This window comes from Onthophagus taurus, unplaced genomic scaffold, assembly GCF_036711975.1.
Source record: "Onthophagus taurus isolate NC unplaced genomic scaffold, IU_Otau_3.0 ScKx7SY_14, whole genome shotgun sequence".
In the NCBI taxonomy this organism is placed as follows: Eukaryota; Metazoa; Arthropoda; class Insecta; order Coleoptera; family Scarabaeidae; genus Onthophagus; species Onthophagus taurus.
In genome coordinates, this window is record NW_027248939.1 from 430,796 (window position 1) to 449,994 (window position 19,199).

The 19,199-nt window shown below is 33.3% G+C and overlaps 2 long non-coding RNA genes across 4 annotated transcripts; both read left to right on the forward strand.

The window, feature by feature from the left end:
* Window positions 1-3,932: 3,932 nt before the first annotated feature.
* On the forward strand, window positions 3,933-5,919 carry LOC111418420 (uncharacterized). Its single transcript, XR_002706814.2, has 3 exons — window positions 3,933-5,615; window positions 5,669-5,824; window positions 5,881-5,919. It is a non-coding gene; the product is annotated as an uncharacterized lncRNA (long non-coding RNA).
* Window positions 5,920-16,338: 10,419 nt separating this feature from the next.
* On the forward strand, window positions 16,339-19,122 carry LOC111418429 (uncharacterized). Of its 3 annotated transcripts, none has more exons than XR_011642137.1 (4): window positions 16,339-16,766; window positions 16,929-18,286; window positions 18,344-18,639; window positions 18,715-19,122. It is a non-coding gene; the product is annotated as an uncharacterized lncRNA (long non-coding RNA). The 3 variants fall into 3 exon arrangements; XR_011642138.1 differs by having other exon boundaries at window positions 16,339-16,482; window positions 16,578-18,286; XR_002706819.2 differs by having other exon boundaries at window positions 16,339-18,286.
* Window positions 19,123-19,199: the final 77 nt, after the last annotated feature.

The window sequence follows — 19,199 nt, forward strand, 5'->3', positions numbered from 1 at the left end:
GAATATTACACTATATGAGTAACCACCCAAAGTCACAGATAATTAACACCATGAACAATCTAATACGTAGAGTCATATCAGTAACAGATCCACCTTTTTTAAAACAAATTAAATCAAAAGTATATGACATACTATTAGAAAACTCTTTTCCTGAACCAATAATAAATAATGCTTGGTATTCCATATATCATAGAATCCAAAATGAAAGCGTTGATCGCGCATTGGCGGAAACGACTGAAGTATCATTAAATATTAATACAAATATAAATACTCAATCATCTCGTAATTACAACCTTAGATCTAGAGTTGAAAATAATAAAAAAAGAAACTTAATAACTAATTACATAGAAGTAATAAAACCGACCATACCGGAAAATACAAACAAACAAAATCATTTTAACAATGATAAAACCAAAAAACGAACAGAAAGAAGATCTAATACATCATATCACAAAATAAATTACATTCCACAATTAACAAATAAAATAACATCTATTTTTAAACAATATGGATTTAACGAAATAGGATTCACCAAATATAATAATAACAAAGTAAAAGATTACTTAACAAACATGAAATATAAGATAAAATAAAAATAAAGGACAAAATTAATACAATACAGGGTGTCCCGTTAAGTGGACGGAGCGGCTGTATCTCTAGAACGGTAAGGCCAAGAGGTTTGGGAAAAAAATCCTTATAAGCAAAGTGACCAAGAGAAATAGCTGGAAATTATTTTGAAGTTCGTAATTCGACCGCTAGGGGGCGTAACTGCCATTGAGAAACATAAAGTTGCCGCTATCTCAGAAACTTAGACGATGAGCTATAACTTTGACAACATCATTTAATAGCTTGGATAATACCGCATCGCTTTTGTTTTGCGATATTTCTCATATCTGTCATAATAAGGGAGGGGAAGGCCAATGCGTTTTCATATGTTTACATTTTAATATCTCCTACACCATTCAACCGATTTGAATGTTTTCGGTGTTGTTTGAAAGAGCATTTTATGCTCTTTTTAAAGATATTTTCAGTAAGACCGTCTGCTTTAAAACAAATGAGCTAGAGGACGTTATCTGCAGCGATTACATATTTTTGTGATTTTTGAAGAAAAGTTAAATGGAACGATACTATTTACTTCACAGACCCTTAGTTACCTTGAAATTTGCTAAATTTTAGTGAAAACCGCATCTCGATATCGCCACCCGTTCTCGAGTTATAGAAGAAAATGTTAAAAACTCGAGTGCCATCAATCGGATCCAGTTACCTCATCGAGAAAAACAAATCACATTACCATGGTAACTGTAAACATGTCATTTACTAACGCAGAAGCGTATGGTAGAGCGTATGATGATTTATTTTCAATGTTTCGAATACGATGCAACTGCATGGCAAAAATGTGCAATGCAATTACGACAAAGAAAGACATCTAGAAGTGTTTTTAAGATTGACTTAGCGATTACGGAAAACTGGCAACGTGTAGCCCATTCAGACATCTCTATGAATTCGTAAATCATATTGGTGCGCAATGTGATCCCACATAATCTGGGAACTCCGAAAACAATTGTCCACAAGAGTTCTCAAGAGAATAATATCTCCACCACGTTGTTTTACATCAGGCCTTAACAGATACCGATTATGATAACAGACTGAACTATTACCATTGACTGTTAAATATGATTTGGGCAAATCCAAACCTTTTATCACAAATGCTATGGATGCATGAGGCATCTGTCCACAAGCTGATGTAAACTTGCATAATATGCATTCTTGGTTCGAGCAAAACCCACATTGCTTTCACCCCTTTATCTATTGGGTAGACTAAACGACCTGACTTTTCAAGAAAAACCAATAACCAGGGAAAATATGACAAAACACTAAATACCAGTAAAAACGTGTCCAGGGAAGAGACTTAGCAGCGCTTTTTTTCGTCGAAACTAGATTAAATAAATGCATCGAGGTTTATGTAAGACATTTCGAACATTAGTGAGCTATTTTAGCCAAAAATTTAAGTTATTCTAAGTGTTTCGGTTTATTTTGTTTTATTATCATTGTTGATGTTTCATTGATCCGTTGGCTTTTCAACACGCCTCAAAAGTAGTTTTGAAACAGTTCTAAGCTTGGATAAAGTGTGATGGAAGGTTCTAGATAATAAAATTTTGTTATCTCTTATTTGTTTCCTAAGGTAACTTGATCCGATTAAGATATACGAATTTTTAACATTTTCTTTTATAATTCGAGAATGGATGGAGATATCGAGATGCGATTTTCACTAATATTTAGCAAATATTATGGTGATTAACGGTCTGTGAAGTAAATAGTACCGTTCCATTTAACTTTTTTTCAAAAATCACAAAAATATTTAACCGCTGCAGATAACGCCCTCTAGCTTATTTGTTTTAAACCAAGCGGTCTTACTGAAAATATCTTTTAAAAGAGCATGAAATGCTCTTTCAAACAAGACCAAAAATATTCAAATCGGTTGAATGGTCCTGGAGATATTAAAATGTAAACATATGAAAACGCAGGAATTCGCGGGAATTTTATGTTTCTCTATGGCAGTTGCGCCCCCTAGCGGTCGAATTACGAACTTCAAAATAATTTCCAGCTATTTCTCTTGGTCACTTTGCTTATAAAGATTTTTTTCCCAAACCTCTAGGCCTTACCGTTGTTGAGATACAGCCGCTCCGTACGCTTAACGGGACACCCTGTATATCAATTAAAATGTAACAATTGTGACAAAGCATACATTGGTGAATCAAAACAACATTTAAAGAAAGGACTGCGACAACATGAATACGACACAAAACAAATAAGAAACATACATAAAACAGCTCTATGTTATCATAGTAAACAAGAACACCATACTTTTAATTTTGATAACCCAAAAGCATTATCAACTAGTGGAAATACACTAAATAGAAAAAATTTTGAATCTATATTTATAAGAAAAAACATAGATAGCACAGTGAATTATAAAACGGACGCTGGTGGAATCGGGATACATTACGCAGGAATAATTCATGATTTAAATATATAAAATTTCTTTTAACAAATTCCATAAAGATATAATAATATACAAGTTGAAGTAATACAAGAATACGTTCTTTCCCCCACCTGAGTATACAAGTTTTTGATACACGTTTCAAACAACATGGAATTATTCCATCGATAACTTTGCAGTCACCGACACGTGATATTATTAGAATATAATTTAAAATGTAAGATTGCGCTAAGAGGGTACGTATTTGTTTATAGAAATGTAATTTTAAACGGTTTAAATTATTGTATTTGGTATGTCGTTGTATAATTTTGTAGTTTAAATTTAATTTTAGATGATAATTTCTTGATAATGAGCAATATAAAGCTCGAAACGTCGAAGAAATAATGTTTTAATTTTTTAATTTTATAAAAAATAAAACAAATCAACACTGAGAAGAAGTGGTCTATATATACGACTAAAAAAATTTGAATTTCGGTTAAAACAAAAATTTTATATTATTATTTAAAAATTTATTTTTTTTATATTTTAATATTTAATTTATATCATCGAAACTTTTATTTTTATTTTGTATTTTCATTGAATTCTGTTATACGTTTTTAAACTGTAGCGTTCTCTTTGGCGCCATCTAGTGCCATTAACGCGAACCCAGCCTCAACCCCTTCCTAAGTGTTGAAAAATGGAGACATAGAGATCAAAGGCATCGCCGCGAATTGTCTCTACTTGTTATACCTATACGCTGGTTTCTATGGTTACATAATATAAATTGAACTTGAAAAATTTTCAATTTAGAAAAAGGTCTAATTTTTACATAAAAATGGGAATAATTAGTTAACTTCTATAGTTAGAGTATAAAATTTGTGCGATTTAGTGGTTTGAACATATCCTACGCATTATTTACGCTAAGATAAGTTTAAAAATCAGTAATACATCTTTTTTTCCTCTTTATAACTCGATCCGGGGATATTTAGTTATAAACCTCAGAACATCTTCTAAAATATTGAGATATGCATAGAAATTATTATAAATTTTTTGGAATGCAAACGGAGCCATTAAGAAATAGAAATTTTTGTAATAAATAGCACTATAAAAAAATTGCGTATCTACATAAAATAAGCTGTGTAGATTATAGCTGATGCATAAAGTCTTATTACATTACTTCTATTACGTCTTATTAATTATTTCGCTTAAACCCGTAATGATGTTACTTAATGTCTTTTAAAAGTGCATTTATTGCTTCTGAAGGTTTCATTAAAAAATCGAAACACTTGGAATCGATAATTTATAAATCATAAAATTGATGTTACAGTGAGTTTGTCTTTAGCTAACGGCTTACGTGGTTGCGTTGGGTTGTTCTTCGTTCTTATTCTTCAATAAGAGAGAATTTATTAGTAAGTCTTATACAAGTTTTTAATATTAACAATATTTCAATACTCAAGTTCAAGCCGATTTTTATGTTTCACACTTAATTTTAAATGTTTAATAAAATACTACGTATAATTGGATTTCAAATTAACCCCATCATTCAAGTTGGCTAGAACAAAATGACGAAAACACTTGGTTTTTATCTTCTTGAAGATTATTTTCGGAAATATCACTGTGAGTCCATCTCGCGTGGTCTTCGAGGATTCGGCCCGATAATTTTAACTGGTATTAATATAGTGTGGCGAATGTACCCTTTAGTAATAGAAATTCAAAGTGGGTGTTATTTAATAATTAAGAGAAACACATCATTTTTGTTTCAATGATTTTAGATTACAAGAAAAATTTTGAAAATATTTTATTTCATATGGGGATTTCCGCGATTTTGGTATTAGTCGTTTGTTGTAACATTCAGCTTCATCGTCATCAACAATGTTTAACCCATCTGATTAATTTATTGAGTGACTTTAATTTCGGTATTACGAAGAGCACAAACTCTGTTGATAAAAAACTAAAAACCTCATTAAAAATAATGTGTTATGGAGGATTTTTTATTACGTTTCTTATTACAAACATTTTCATGTGCAATGTTAATTGTAATAATTTTAAGGATACGGAGCATTGTTTAATACTGGTATATTACTTTCCGTATCAATTAAAACATTGGCAAATTACGTTAATGATGTTGTTTCAAATGTATACTATGGGGCTTACACTCAATTTTTTAGAGCTGTTTGCTTTATTAGCTTGGTATTCCATAAAAATTTTAATCTTACATATAAAATGTCTTAAAGAAATGATTGGTAATGTAAATTTGACAAACAGTAAGAAAATAAATTTTAAAGTTTTGTGTCCAGTTGTCTTGTACCTTCAAGATTTATACAGGTATTCTGATCTCTAGGTTGATATTCGTATCATTCACCATTTCAATTATTTCTATTGTTTTAGAATCTGTAATGTCGGTAAAAAATTCTTTACCAGTTTTCTAGTACCAACAAAAATTTTAGTTTCATTTTGTTTAACCACGTCTACTATCGAATTTGCATTGGTATAAATTTTCATAAAGAATTAATCATTCGTTCATTAATTAATATAACACTTTTAGAAAAAGGATTTAGTAAGTTTTACCCTTATCACAACGACCTTTTCTTCGTTATTTCTACTCCATACAATGGGACAAAAATTCACGACAGCGGTATGAACAAGAATTCGTATAATAAACCAATATTAAAATATATTTTATAATAGGTTAGTAGTATGGCGGAAGTCGTTTATGATCTGAACTGGTATGAAGCAGATGTGTCAACACGGAAAGATATTGTAAACTTATTGTGTTTTACACAAAAGGGGTTCGCTATTGAATTACCTATATTCGGTGAAATGTCGCATGCAGCAGTAGCAAAAGTAAGTAAATTATGCTAAATTAAATTAAAAATAATAAAATTGGCGTCATTTTTAAGGAATACAAGAAAGTTTACCTTTTTTATAATTGGGTATTAAGTCTTACAAGAGACAGATACGTTTAGATATATCTTTTTTAATTATTTAGTACTTAATTATGATATTTAAATAAAAATAATGTAGATATTTAAAACAATTTATCTACGACTGCTTGGATGTCATTATTACCACACTCATTTGAGGTGATTTGAGTTACGTAATGAAGTTCATTACCGGTTTCGTTACGTAACGCATTTTTAGCCCAATCACAGCAGACTTAATTTATTGAAACGAGCAACAATACAAAAGAAAAAGTGCTACCTATTTAAAGAGAAACAATATTATTTATTATAAACCTTAATTGTTGATGTGTAAACAAGTTATTGAAACTGACATTTATTCAAAATTGTCAACAATCTTTCCAAAATATTTTTATAAATGTCAAAATAGATCGTTTTAAAGAAATTGATTTTTAAGTAATTTTTAGCAGTCGTAGATAAAATGTTGTATACCACACGTGAGCTAGAGCATACTTACAGTACTTCACACTCATACAGTAATTATGTTTCTAACCCACTTGTAATATAAATAACTATTAAACCATCAATTTATTAGGTTATTTAATGCACACATTTTGTTGCTAGAAGAAAATTATTACCACTTGTTGTATCAATATCTGTTGTAACCAATGTTAAATAAAATGGTGAAATTAATAAAACAATTAACTAACCTTATCATTTGAATCTGTGCTGTATTCTTTATAATGGGATATTGCGGACGAATTTAAAATAGGGAGTGCCTCCGCTGCCGGCGCCCGTTACCAAATTGGCCGTCTAACTTATATTATACAAAAGGGAGTAGGAACAATAAAATAAAAATAAAACATTAATTGACTAGAAAAACATTTTTTATTAAGAATCACTTACATGCTTTTTTTAATTAATTTCTTACGCTTTAAACCTGTGACAGTATTGCCCAACCCCTTAGGTCTACCCCTTTTTTTCATTTTTGCAGGCATTCTTATATTATTAAGATTTATTTGTTCCATAGCCTTGTGTTCATTCAGCCTGATCTTCACTGTCTCGATTTAGAATAATCTTTTTTTGTTTAATTTGCTGCCCATCCTGTTCGTCTTCAGTAATCTGCTCTATTATTGTTATTAATTCACCAATCGGCTCTCCACTAATCTGTTGTTTTTCAGTTTTCAGGTCTTCTCTAGTTTCTTCTCGGATATTCTGTTTTTCTTTCTCTTCAGTTATCTGCTCGTTTTTCTTTGTTTGCAGTGTTTCTTCTTGGCTAATATGAAAACTGATAATTTCTTTTGTTTGTTCAGCTGGTATTTGAATTGCTTCCTCAGTAGAAGGATCAGATACAGGTACCTGTGCGTTTTCTTCAATATACTCTATTTCTATTCCTGTGTTTTCGAAGTAAATGTAGTCTTCCTGTGTTTCATTAGTTTTATTATTATTTATTTCTTCAATGTTTACAGAAGCATTATTTTAATGTCTTCCTCTTTTTCAAACTTTTCAGAGAAAATATTGTTTAAAGCAATATCTTTTAATAACATTTTGAATAAAATCTAATCTTTTGTGAAATATTGGTGTTGACACTTCACTGCATAACTTGGCCATTATTTTCCCTTGGTCATCAATCATTTTGAATTTTTAGTCATAGATTTTGGTTTTGTATTGGTTACTTTATCTGTTATCTCCTTGGTATTTGCTGTCTCAAGCAATTCAAAATTATTTGACAAATTACTTTCACATTCTTGTAGTATTTGTTCAGAATACCGTCTCGTCCATCTGTTTAGACATAAGCTTGATTCGAATAAAGACAATGATAAACGTTTTCTGCATTTAAATATGTCTGCAGGGTAACTGATTGGATTTACGGAACATGCATTCACAGTCTAATGGTGTTATTTTTAACAGTCCTTCTGTCGATATAGCCAAAAATGTGTCATCCTCAATATTTTTGAAGTCAGTACATGAATCTGACAATTCAAGCTGTTTTTCAACTTTTTCATATGCAAATGTCGTCAAAAGTTCGCAATATAACGCTTTCATAGATCCAGTCTTAAACGGCTTTGCCAAACGCTTGTTTAACATTTGTGAGGTTTTGACGTTTTGTCCAGCATGGAAGCTGTTTATGTAAACAAACAAGTGCTTGATAAAATCTTCTAGAGGGCTATATCGGCTTATTACGCTTTTTAAATTAGAGTTTAAGTTCTCCAAACAATTGTTTGTAGTATTTGATAGGTATAAATTTTGGAAAGACAGATATTTTACCCATTGATCAGTAATAGGGGCCCAGTTTGTTTCATAATAATCTTTTACAATTTCAGGTACATTGTCTATCATTTCTTCGTAAATTGTGTCATATTCATGCTCTGATTTAGCATAAGTTAATTTTTGTAGAAACAATTTGCTCTTTTGGACTTCATTGGTTGTAATATTCATTTTTTTAGCAGAAATCTCTCTATTAAATATTTGAAATACATGAAATAGGCAAATCATGAACTTTGCGTTTGGAAAATGTTTCGCAAAAACTTTTCTCTCTGTCCTATCCTTGTCTGACTACAACTTGAACTTTGTTCCAAGTGGGATTATATTTTTTGAAATTTTCTATAAAGAAATTCAAGGCTTCTTCATCCTCATCAACTAGTAGGCATACTGCTACAATTTCGCTCAAACCGGTTCCATTCTCCACCATGATTATATAAGTTGCTGTTCTTAAATCCACCAAGCAATATGTCCCATCCACAAACAGTATCTCAGGGAAAGCTTCAAAGTATTTCTTCATCCTCTCGTCTTGAAAATATAATCCTTTAAAGATTAAATGTTCATCAACCCATACTTCAATACTGCTACATTTGAAGGTATTTTTCAACAAGTCAATACATTCTGCAAAACTCTTTTTTTCAATCCGTCTAGTTAAGTTAGTCAAGTCTTTTAAAGTGATTTTGCATCCTGTTTGTTGGTGAATCTAATACAATTTTTTTGTTGACACCTGCTTTTAAACATTCTTTAGCCTGTTCTTTAACAGTTTTTGGCAATTTTAGTCTGCTGAGAAAGAGAATCAAAATAGGACTTGGATGTTTGATGACTATGTTTTTCATTCAATTCAACTACTTTAAGTGTCTTTTGAGAAGGACTTAAACGTAGGAAAATCGTAGCTTCACAGTCCTGTTTTAAAGTTGTGCACTTTCATTTCATTTCATGTTCATTTTTTGATTTGAAAGGTCTGCCTCCTTTTACACACGCTAATCGTATGTAATAGTATTTAAGGCTCTCATTTATTTTGTCGACAGTGACAGGAAATCTTCTTTTTTGATTTGCTATGGTTCTAGCATCTCGAATTCAGTATTCGTTAGAAACACTCTTTTTATATATCTTTAAAGCCTCTTCCAACTCTTCATACGACGAATATTCGTCACCGACTTTCATTTTTTACTATTGTTAACTAAATAACCAAACCGTGAAGATAAACACAAGCACAAATAAACTGACACAGTCGAGTCTTTGAGGTTATGTTTTTTTAGTGTTTGTTTACTGTTACTGAAACCCAGCCCTTTGCACATTACAATTTAGTCGCCGGTTGCCATTTTGAGTGCCTGCGCCGGCAGCCGTTGTTTTAAATCTCGGCTGCCGGCAGTATACCTACCGCTGCCGGTTCTCAATAGTGATATTTTTAGGAGCCGGCGCCGGCAGCGGAAGCACTCCCTTTAAAATATTATACAGTGTGGCCGTATTGTTGCGGATATAGGCGACAAAATCATTATAAACGGTTTATGGAAAAATTCCTGAAACGTTTCTAAAGATTTAAATTTTTTAGTGTAGATTTTAAATTTTATCGCCATTTTTTAACGAGTTATGACGTCATCGATATTTTTTTCAAATAGCAAATACGAATTTTTACCTCATTTTTATTACTGAATATAGAAAACGATTTTTTTCTGAAACTAGTACAGTCAATATTCGTATAGGTAACATAAGAAAATTTTCGAGAAAAATTTCTTTAAAGTTATTTTATTAATTGATAAAAGTAGTAGTAGTCATAAGTAACTGTAGTAACCAATTATTTTAAACAATTTCCTGAGTGTTAAACACTGATTTAGTAAGTAGTTGGACCTCTTTTTTTCATTAACAACGTCAACCAGTTCAACATTAAATGTTACTTCATGGTTTTGATAACAATTGAAATTAGTTATACAATAATAGCGGTAATACCATTAATATCTATTCGCTATCTTCTAAGTCTTCTTCTATAAATATGTCTTGAGAAGTCTCCGTTGTAGTCGACTATGAATTCCAATATCTCCCAATTGATGTTTTTGTGCACTTGGACACTTTGGAGGTCTTGTAAGTACTTTCTGGTTGTTTTAGTAATGTGTTCTGTTTTCGTATCGACCGGAAACCATGGGGCATCTACAGACATTTTTAGAATTTTATTTTGTAGCACTTGATTTTTTTTAATATTAGGTTTAGCTGTTGAGATCCAAACTTGGCATGCATAGGTTATTAGCAGAGCCCGGACAGTTTAGGAAAGTTATCCTAAAACGCCTCCCACTCCAGTCTCAAAATTCAATCGAAGGGTGCGAACCTGTCGGATACGTCATACCTTATGTCACGAAATAAATTATGAATTAATTTATTAATTATAAATTTAATAAAACCAAAAATGAATAATTCAGTCGTATTTTTATATTATTTTTATTAATTCATTAATTAATGTTGCACAGCAAGTTCTTCGCTAAGGTACGCTCATCGCTCTTCGAAATTCAATTTTGAAAAGCAACTTAGTGATCAAAAGGTGTCAAAAGCGACAACAACGTACTTACGTCGTTGTCATGGAATTCATTTCGTGTGGAGGGGCGCACTTTTCCTAAACTGTCCGGGCTCTGGTTATTAGTAATAACCTATGTTATTAGTAATTGTTTGCGCAGGCAAGAAGCCAGACAACAACTTTAAATAAAGGGCTGATTCGTAGATTCGTGATAAAAATGTACTAAAGGTTAATAATGTTAGATTATAAGTTTTAAATGACATAATCTGTTTGAGGCAACGTTTAAAAGATGGCGTTAGCGTATAGATTAATTGTGTGAAGCGACCGGCGTAGGTTAAGTAGAATGCGATATTATCTTGTGTGTGTTTTTACACGATTGTTAATCGGCGTTCGCATTTATTTTCAATAAATCATAAAGACTCAACTTATAATTTCTTCAACTCAACAAGTAAACTTCCGTTATTTCCATTTAACCCATCAGGTTATGGGCCCAGGCCGGAGCGGAAGAAATTAAAAGGTTATAACAATTAAAGATAAAGGAACCAGTAGCGTCCAAAATGGCGGACATAAAGACGCAAATAAATCAGTTAAATAGCTCTAATTATCAAATATGGAAATTTAAGGTAGAGTTATTGTTAACTAAAGAAGAACTATGGGAAGTAATAGTCAATGATGTACCGGACCCGGTAACGTCAAAGTGGACTCAGAAAGATGCGAAAGCAAGAGGAACAATCGGTCTTTTAGTAGAAGATACGCAATTAAAATATGTCAAAGATAAAAAGACAGCCAAGGACATGTGGGAAAGTTTACAAAAACATCATGAAAAGTCAACGTTGGGTGTAACTGCCAGATTACTGAAGAGATTATGTAAGGCACAATTAGAAGAGAACGGAGACATGAAGAAACACATAAATGGCATAGAAAATACTTTAGAGCAGTTGTGTATTGCGGGACATCCATTTCCGGAGCAAATGTGTGTAATGTTTTTGCTACAAAGCTTACCGGAAACCTACGACCATCTTATCGTAGCATTAGAAAATCGTCCGGAAAAAGATTTAACACAAGAATTTGTGAAGCAAAGATTATTAGAAGAATATGAAAGAAAATTAAGTAGAAATAATGAAAATACCGACACAGTTAAGGCAATGAAGATCGGAAAAGGAAAGGAAGAAAGAAAAATGGAGTGTTACTTCTGCAAGAAGCGGGGCCATATGAAGAAGGATTGCAATAATTACATAGCTTGGAAAAGGAAGAATTATGAAAAAGTCAAGAAAGTTGAAGCGGAAACTAATGAAGAAGAAGCCATTCAACTAGCGATGCACGCAAAAGAAGTTGCAGCAGAAAGAAGAGATCAAGAACATGAGCTGTGCAACAATGCGGATAAAGATTTCAAGAGGATTGGTCGCGATGACGACTGGTATTTGGATTCTGGAGCAACCTCACATATGTGCAACAATAGAAAATATTACATAGATTACAGACCCATGGAGAAGACCAGTACTGTAACCGTTGCTGACGGAAGAAAATTGGAAATTGAGGGTAAAGGTACATGTGAACTTGAATGTACGTCAGGTAACAAGCGTTTAATATTAAAACTAACTGATGTATTACATGTTCCCGAACTCGATAGTAATCTAATTTCTGTAGGTATGTTAGTTGATAAGGGGATACATGTTCATTTTGATGATAAGGGTGGGTATACAGAGATAAATAATGAAAAGTTAATGTTTTGCATAAAAACAGGCAAATTATTTACAGTAAATTTGACAAATAAAATTTATAAAGTGGTATCAATGCTAAACAATAGGAGGTGTGTCCATGGCTGGCATAGTACTTTAGCTCATAGAAATTTTAAAGACATAAGAAAACTTGAGATGTTGTATCCAGAGAAAATTAAGATAGATACTTGTAAGTGTGATGATGTTTGTGAAATTTGTTTAAAAGGAAAAATGACTAGACAACCGTTTATAAAGAAAGACAAATTAAAAACAGTTAATATCCATGATGTAATTCATACTGATGTGTGTGGACCTATTGAAGTTTCAACTATTCGGGGTTATCGATATATTCTTACGATTATAGATGACCATACGGATTATACTCATGTTTATTTACTCAAGCACAAAAACGAAGTGGCGGACAAGATTAAAGATTATGTTAAGATAGTTGAAACAATGTTCAACAGAATTCCTAAAATAATAAGGAGTGATCGCGGTGGTGAATATGTAAACAAAGATTTAGAAAATTATTTAAAGTCAAAAGGTATTACACACCAGAAAACATGTCCCTACACACCAGAACAAAACGGAACAGCCGAAAGGAAGAACCGTACATTAATTGAAGCTGTAAGGTGTCTCCTAAGTCAAGCAAACTTAAATAAGTGTTATTGGGGGGAAGCGGTATTAACTGCATGTTATTTGTTAAACAGAGTACCTTCAAAATCAACCAATAAAACTCCGTATGAGGAATGGTATGGTAGAACGCCAAATTACGATAGTTTGTTACCATTTGGAACAAACGTATTTTATTATGTAGATGACGTTGGTCAACATAAACTAGATGATAGAGGAAAAAGAGGTATTTTGTTGGGATATGAGGAAAATACTAAAGGTTATCGAATCTTAACAGAAAACGGAAAAATTAAAATTACCAGAAACATAAAAATAGCTAGTAATAACTGCAAAGATGAGAACAACGAAAAAGAGCTTGATTTAGGTAACACAATAGGAATTGATGTTTCTATAGAAAACAAAAACGTCGAAATGAATCAAAATAAAGAAAATACGGATTTATATTTAACAGACGAAACTAAAGAAAAACGATTTTCGACTAGATCTACAAAAGGAGTACCAGCCAAGAGATTAATAGAATCTATAAACAATGTTCAAGAGCATTTAACAGAAGACCCATTAACGTATGAACAAGCTATAAATTGTAAAGAGAAAGAAAAGTGGCAAAATGCTATAAAAGAAGAATTGACATCTCTAGAAAAGAATAATACTTGGATATTGACAGATTTACCTAAAGACAAAAAGGCTATAGGATCTAAGTGGCAAGATTAGTGGCTCAAGGATGTTTTCAAAAGTATGGCGTTGATTATGACGAAGTCTTTGCGCCGGTGACGAGACCCATTACAACCAGAACACTTTTCGCTATAGCTTCCAAAAAGAATCTACAAGTAAGACATTACGACGTTGAAACAGCATTCCTGAATGGTGAACTTGAACATGAAGTTTATATGAAACCACCAATTGGTGTAAAAACAAACAAGGTTTGCAAATTATTGAAGAATATCTATGGTTTAAAACAAGGGGCCAGTGAATGGTATAAAAGATTAAACGAAGTTTTAGAAAAGCAACAATTTAAGCGAAGTTTAAACGACCCATGTTTGTACTCTAAAACAACTAAAGATGATACTTTACATTTAACAGTTCATGTTGATGACATTTGCTGTATAGCAAAATATGATAAAACATTCAGTGCTATGGAAGAAGAACTAAAAAGCTATTTCAAAATTAAATCGTTAGGAGAAATCAAGGAATTTTTGGGAGTTCAAATAGAAAGAGAAAATAACAATTTTTATTTACACCAACAGTCTTATATTCAGAAAAAGTTACAACAATTTGATCTCAACGATGTTAAAGGTAGCAAAATCCCCATGAATACAGGTTACAGAAAAGATAAATCAACGGGTTCAGAAGAATTCGACGAAGTAAAGTATAAAAGCGCAATAGGAGCTCTATTATATTTATGTAATAATACAAGACCTGATATTTCAGCCTCCGTATCTATTCTAGCGCAACAAACAAAAGCACCCTTGAATAGAGATTGGGTTGAAGTAAAAAGAGTATTCAAATATCTAAAAGAAACAATAGACTTAAAATTAAAAATAGGATATGAAGGCGATAACAAAACGGACGTGGTAAAAGTTTATGCAGATGCAGACTGGGCGTCCGATTTAAAAGATAGAAAATCCAACAGCGGCTATTGCATATTTTTAAACAATATGTTAGTATCATGGCAATGTAAGAAACAGCAATGCGTAAGTCTTTCATCTACCGAAGCTGAATATATAGCTATTACAGAAGCGATAACTGAATTGGAGTGGTATTTAAGACTCTTAAATGAATTGAACATAAATGCCGATATACCAACAGTGTATGAGGACAATCAAAGTTGTATAAAGATGTTGAAACCTGGAAAGATGAAAAATCGATCAAAGCATATCGATACAAAATATCATTATATAAAACAAAAGGTTGGTGAAGGAAAAATAATTATAAAATATGTGCCTACTGAAGATATGGTGGCAGATTTGTTCACTAAACCTTTAGACCATATTAAGCTGAATAAATTTAGAACTAGTTTGGGTTTAATTAGGTTTGAATAAACGTTGAGGGGGGGTGTTAGATTATAAGTTTTAAATGACATAATCTGTTTGAGGCAACGTTTAAAAGATGGCGTTAGCGTATAGATTAATTGTGTGAAGCGACCGGCGTAGGTTAAGTAGAATGCGATATTATCTTGTGTGTGTTTTTACACGATTGTTAATCGGCGTTCGCATTTATTTTCAATAAATCATAAAGACTCAACTTATAATTTCTTCAACTCAACAAGTAAACTTCCGTTATTTCCATTTAACCCATCAAATAATAGATCGGTGTGAAATTAATAGTATATTATTATATGAGCATATAATGAGGGCTATTATTCACCAAGGTTAAGTTTATGTCACGAGCGTAGCGAGTGGCATAATTAACCTGAGTGAATAATAGCTCATTATATGCGAGTAGAATACTATACTTTGTCCATGACTATTGAAATTGATTCCATAAATTAATTTTTTAAATAAATTTTGGAATAAAGGTTAAACGTCAATGTGACCCAAATTCAATGTTACTAACTGTAACCAACTTCACAACAATTTGTCAAAATTAAATGTCATTTTTATAAAACGTCGTTTTCTTTACGAAAATTAATTAATTTATGCTTAAATCATACGAAAAAAGGAATTTGTTTAGGTTTTTTTAATGTCAAACTATTAGAAACTCCTAAAAAATTGAATTAAATTGACGTTTTTTGAACTTTTAACGTTTCAAATAATTATTATTAGTCTGATCAAGATGGCTACCCGTGGATAATGATTATTATTCACCGCTATTATTCACTCCGTGAAAAATGACTACCATTTTGTTTTAAAAAACTCATTCATAAGGTATATATTATAAGGTAGTCATGGACAAATGTATTATTATATTGTTCCCCCTTTGTATAAAAAAACTTACGATTTTATCGGAATTGCACTGACCGGAGCCTACGATATTCCGACGAATATCGTAGGCTCCGCACTGACTAGTGGTCGATTGTTCGCGATCTCGAACAGAAGAGAGCGATCTCTCTGTCGATCAAATTGAATTTGCGAACGAATCGGGTGCACATGCGCATCGCGGTCCGTCCTTTTAGCGTGGATTAAACATTCCCCAACCAACAAAAATGTAAACAAACGTGGGATTTTTTTTACGAAATGAACAAAATATCAAAAAAAAACCAAAATAAAGGTAAGTAATATAGTAAGTACTAAAATATTTTATAATAACAATAAAAAAATAATATACAATTACAAAGTACAGTTTTTTTTTAATTAAGTTGATTTGGCAACAGGCAAATATTAGTTACCGGCCGCGTCAAACGACCATGGTTTGTTTTGATTGTCAAAACTCGAACGACGTTGTCAATTCCCGGGTGCAGTGCTTCGATTCGACCCATTTCCCACCGTAATGGAGGGCGTAATTCATTACGAATTATTACAAGATCTCCAATCGATGGACTTGACACAGGTACATTCCATTTTTGTCTCTGCTGTAACGCATGCAAATATTCTTGTTGCCATCTCTTCCAAAAATCTCCCATCATCCTTTGAATCAATTTCCAGCGACTCATACCACTTATCGACTCCTGGGTTAAATTGGAATCTACAACAAAAGAAGAAACGGCTTCCAAGCACAAAAAATGTGCTGGGGTTAAGGGTTGAAGATCATTTGGATCTTCGCTTAAAGCTGACAATGGTCGTGAGTTGAGGACGGCCTCTATTTGAGTGAGAAGGGTGTAAACTTCTTCGAAGGTAAGTCTCTGTTCCCCCAAGACTCTCAATAAATGTGATTTTACTGATTTCACCTCAGCTTCAGCGGGTCCATTAAAATGTGGCGCTCCAGGAGGGTGAAATTGCCATCGTAGCTCTAATTTTTCGCTGGCATCTTGAGCCATTTGTTGTAATTTATTGTAGGCTCCCACGAAATTGGTTCCTTGGTCCTAAAGGATTAATGAACATCGACCTCTTCGGGAGATGAATCGCCGCAACGCAGCTATGAAGGCATCTGTGGAAAGATCTGAAACCAATTCCAAATGAGTAGCCTTGGTGGAAGCACAAACAAACACAGAAATATAAGATTTCACCGAACGGGCTCCTCGGCACCGACTTATCGTAGTGTAAATGGTTCCAGCAAAATCCACAGCCACCGTGGAAAACGCCTTTCTGCTGCCACCCGAAAACTAGGAAGGCCGATCTTCAGGGAGCATATGACTTAGGCTTGCAACGAAAACACCGAATACATCTGCAGATTACTCGGTAAATCAGACTTCTTGATCCGAGGATCCAATATTGATGCATCACAAGAGATTGTAGTGTACGTTAACCGGGATGAAGATGTTTTCGGTGTATTTCTTCCACCAGAAGTTCACTTACACGACTATTTTTACACTGGATGTTTATGATCGAATGGGATCACTGCGTGTTTTAAACGTCCCCCAACCCTAATTAAACCCTCTCTATCAAGGAATGGAGCTAACTTTCGAAAAGGTTTAGGGGGTAGCTGATTCTTTTTTATGGAGGCAAACAACGAAGAAAAATGTTGGTTTTGTACATGACGGAGAATAGTGGTTAATGCCCGTTGGATTTCAAATAAATATAAGTTTATAGTAACATAATTCTTTTTTTTACATTGAGTGGTAAATCTTTGAACATATGCCAAAATGCACTGTATTTTGGTCAGAGATGAAAATTTAATTAAAAGAATGTCTATTACATGTCTATTAATTTCAATTGTTTGAACGAAGTTTGGTTGTTGTTCACACGTGATTTCTGTTGTTTCTGAAATTTTGTCGAGCGAGGGCCAATAGTCTGCTGATTTTTCGAGCCAAGGGGGACCCTTCCACCATAGTTCGGCAGAAATTAATTGTTTAGGGGATAGTCCTCTTGACCCACAGTCCGCGGGATTGTCAGAAGAGGGAATTCTTGGAGATACGACTTTGAAGAAAGAATGTTTTGTATATGGGACACACGATTTGCAATGAAAACTTTCCATCAGCTTGGTGAGGATGCAATCCATGCCAAAGTCACTTGTGAATCAGACCATGCAGTGATGGATTCGAGATTTGTGAGGGGAGACAAGATTTCTTTAAGATTCTGCAACAGATCGACAAGAAGAACTGCATCACACAACAATTCAGCACATACAAAAGACGTTTGGATAGTGTTAGGAGTTTAACAGCGTAAATACGCTACTGCGCAATACCCTTGTTGGGATGCATCACAGAACAAATGAACTTGAATAGACTGGGTTTGAAGAGGGATCATTAAGCGAGGTAAGTTCCATTCTGATAATAATGGAAGATTATTTTTAAAAGTTACCCAATTTTCAGTTATATGAAATGGAGGAGGTTCATCCCAGGAAATTTTCAGCTGCTATAACTGTTGCATGAACACCTTTGCTTTGAAAGTGCAAGGTGTTAGGAAACCTAATGGATCATAAATCCGAGCAATTTCCGAAAGGATTGAACGTTTAGAACAGTGATTTGGACGGGAAGAGTAGGAATAATTGAATTGATTCATGGTTGGATCCCACCGCTGACCCAAAACTTTGACGTAGTTGAGTTCATTGGCGGAAGCCAAAATCGATTGGCTTCTGTAAATGTGTTTCCGATACTGCTTGTAATAGGTTGGTACAATTACTTGCCCTCTTTCGAAGTTCGAAACCTCCTTTTTTTAGTAAATTAATTAGTTCCTCTTGCAGTTGTAAAACCTCGTCGATCGACGGTGCTCCCGCCACAATATCATCAACATAGATGTGATTTTTCAACGCGGTTGCTGCTCTTGGATATTCATCGGCGTGAAGGTTGGCGAGTTCTAGAAGGGTACGTAATGCCAGAAAAGGAGACGAGGCTATTCCATACGTGACTGTATTTAATGCGTATTCTTGAATTGGTTCAGTCGGGGTGAAACGCCAAAGGATACGTTGGTAGTCACGGTCAACAGGTGATATCAAAATCTGTCGATACATCTGTTTTAAGTCGCAGATGAACGCAAAATTAAAACAGCGAAAAGACAATAAGGTCTTAATAATATCTTGCTGTAGCTTGGGTCCTATCAACAATGTGTCATTAAGTGATTGACCGTTGGATGTGGTCGCCGAAGCATCAAAAACCACAATGATGCGGGATATAATAAGTGGCAGAAGGTAAAGGTTCCGAAGAAGAGATAAGGGACATATGATTAAGC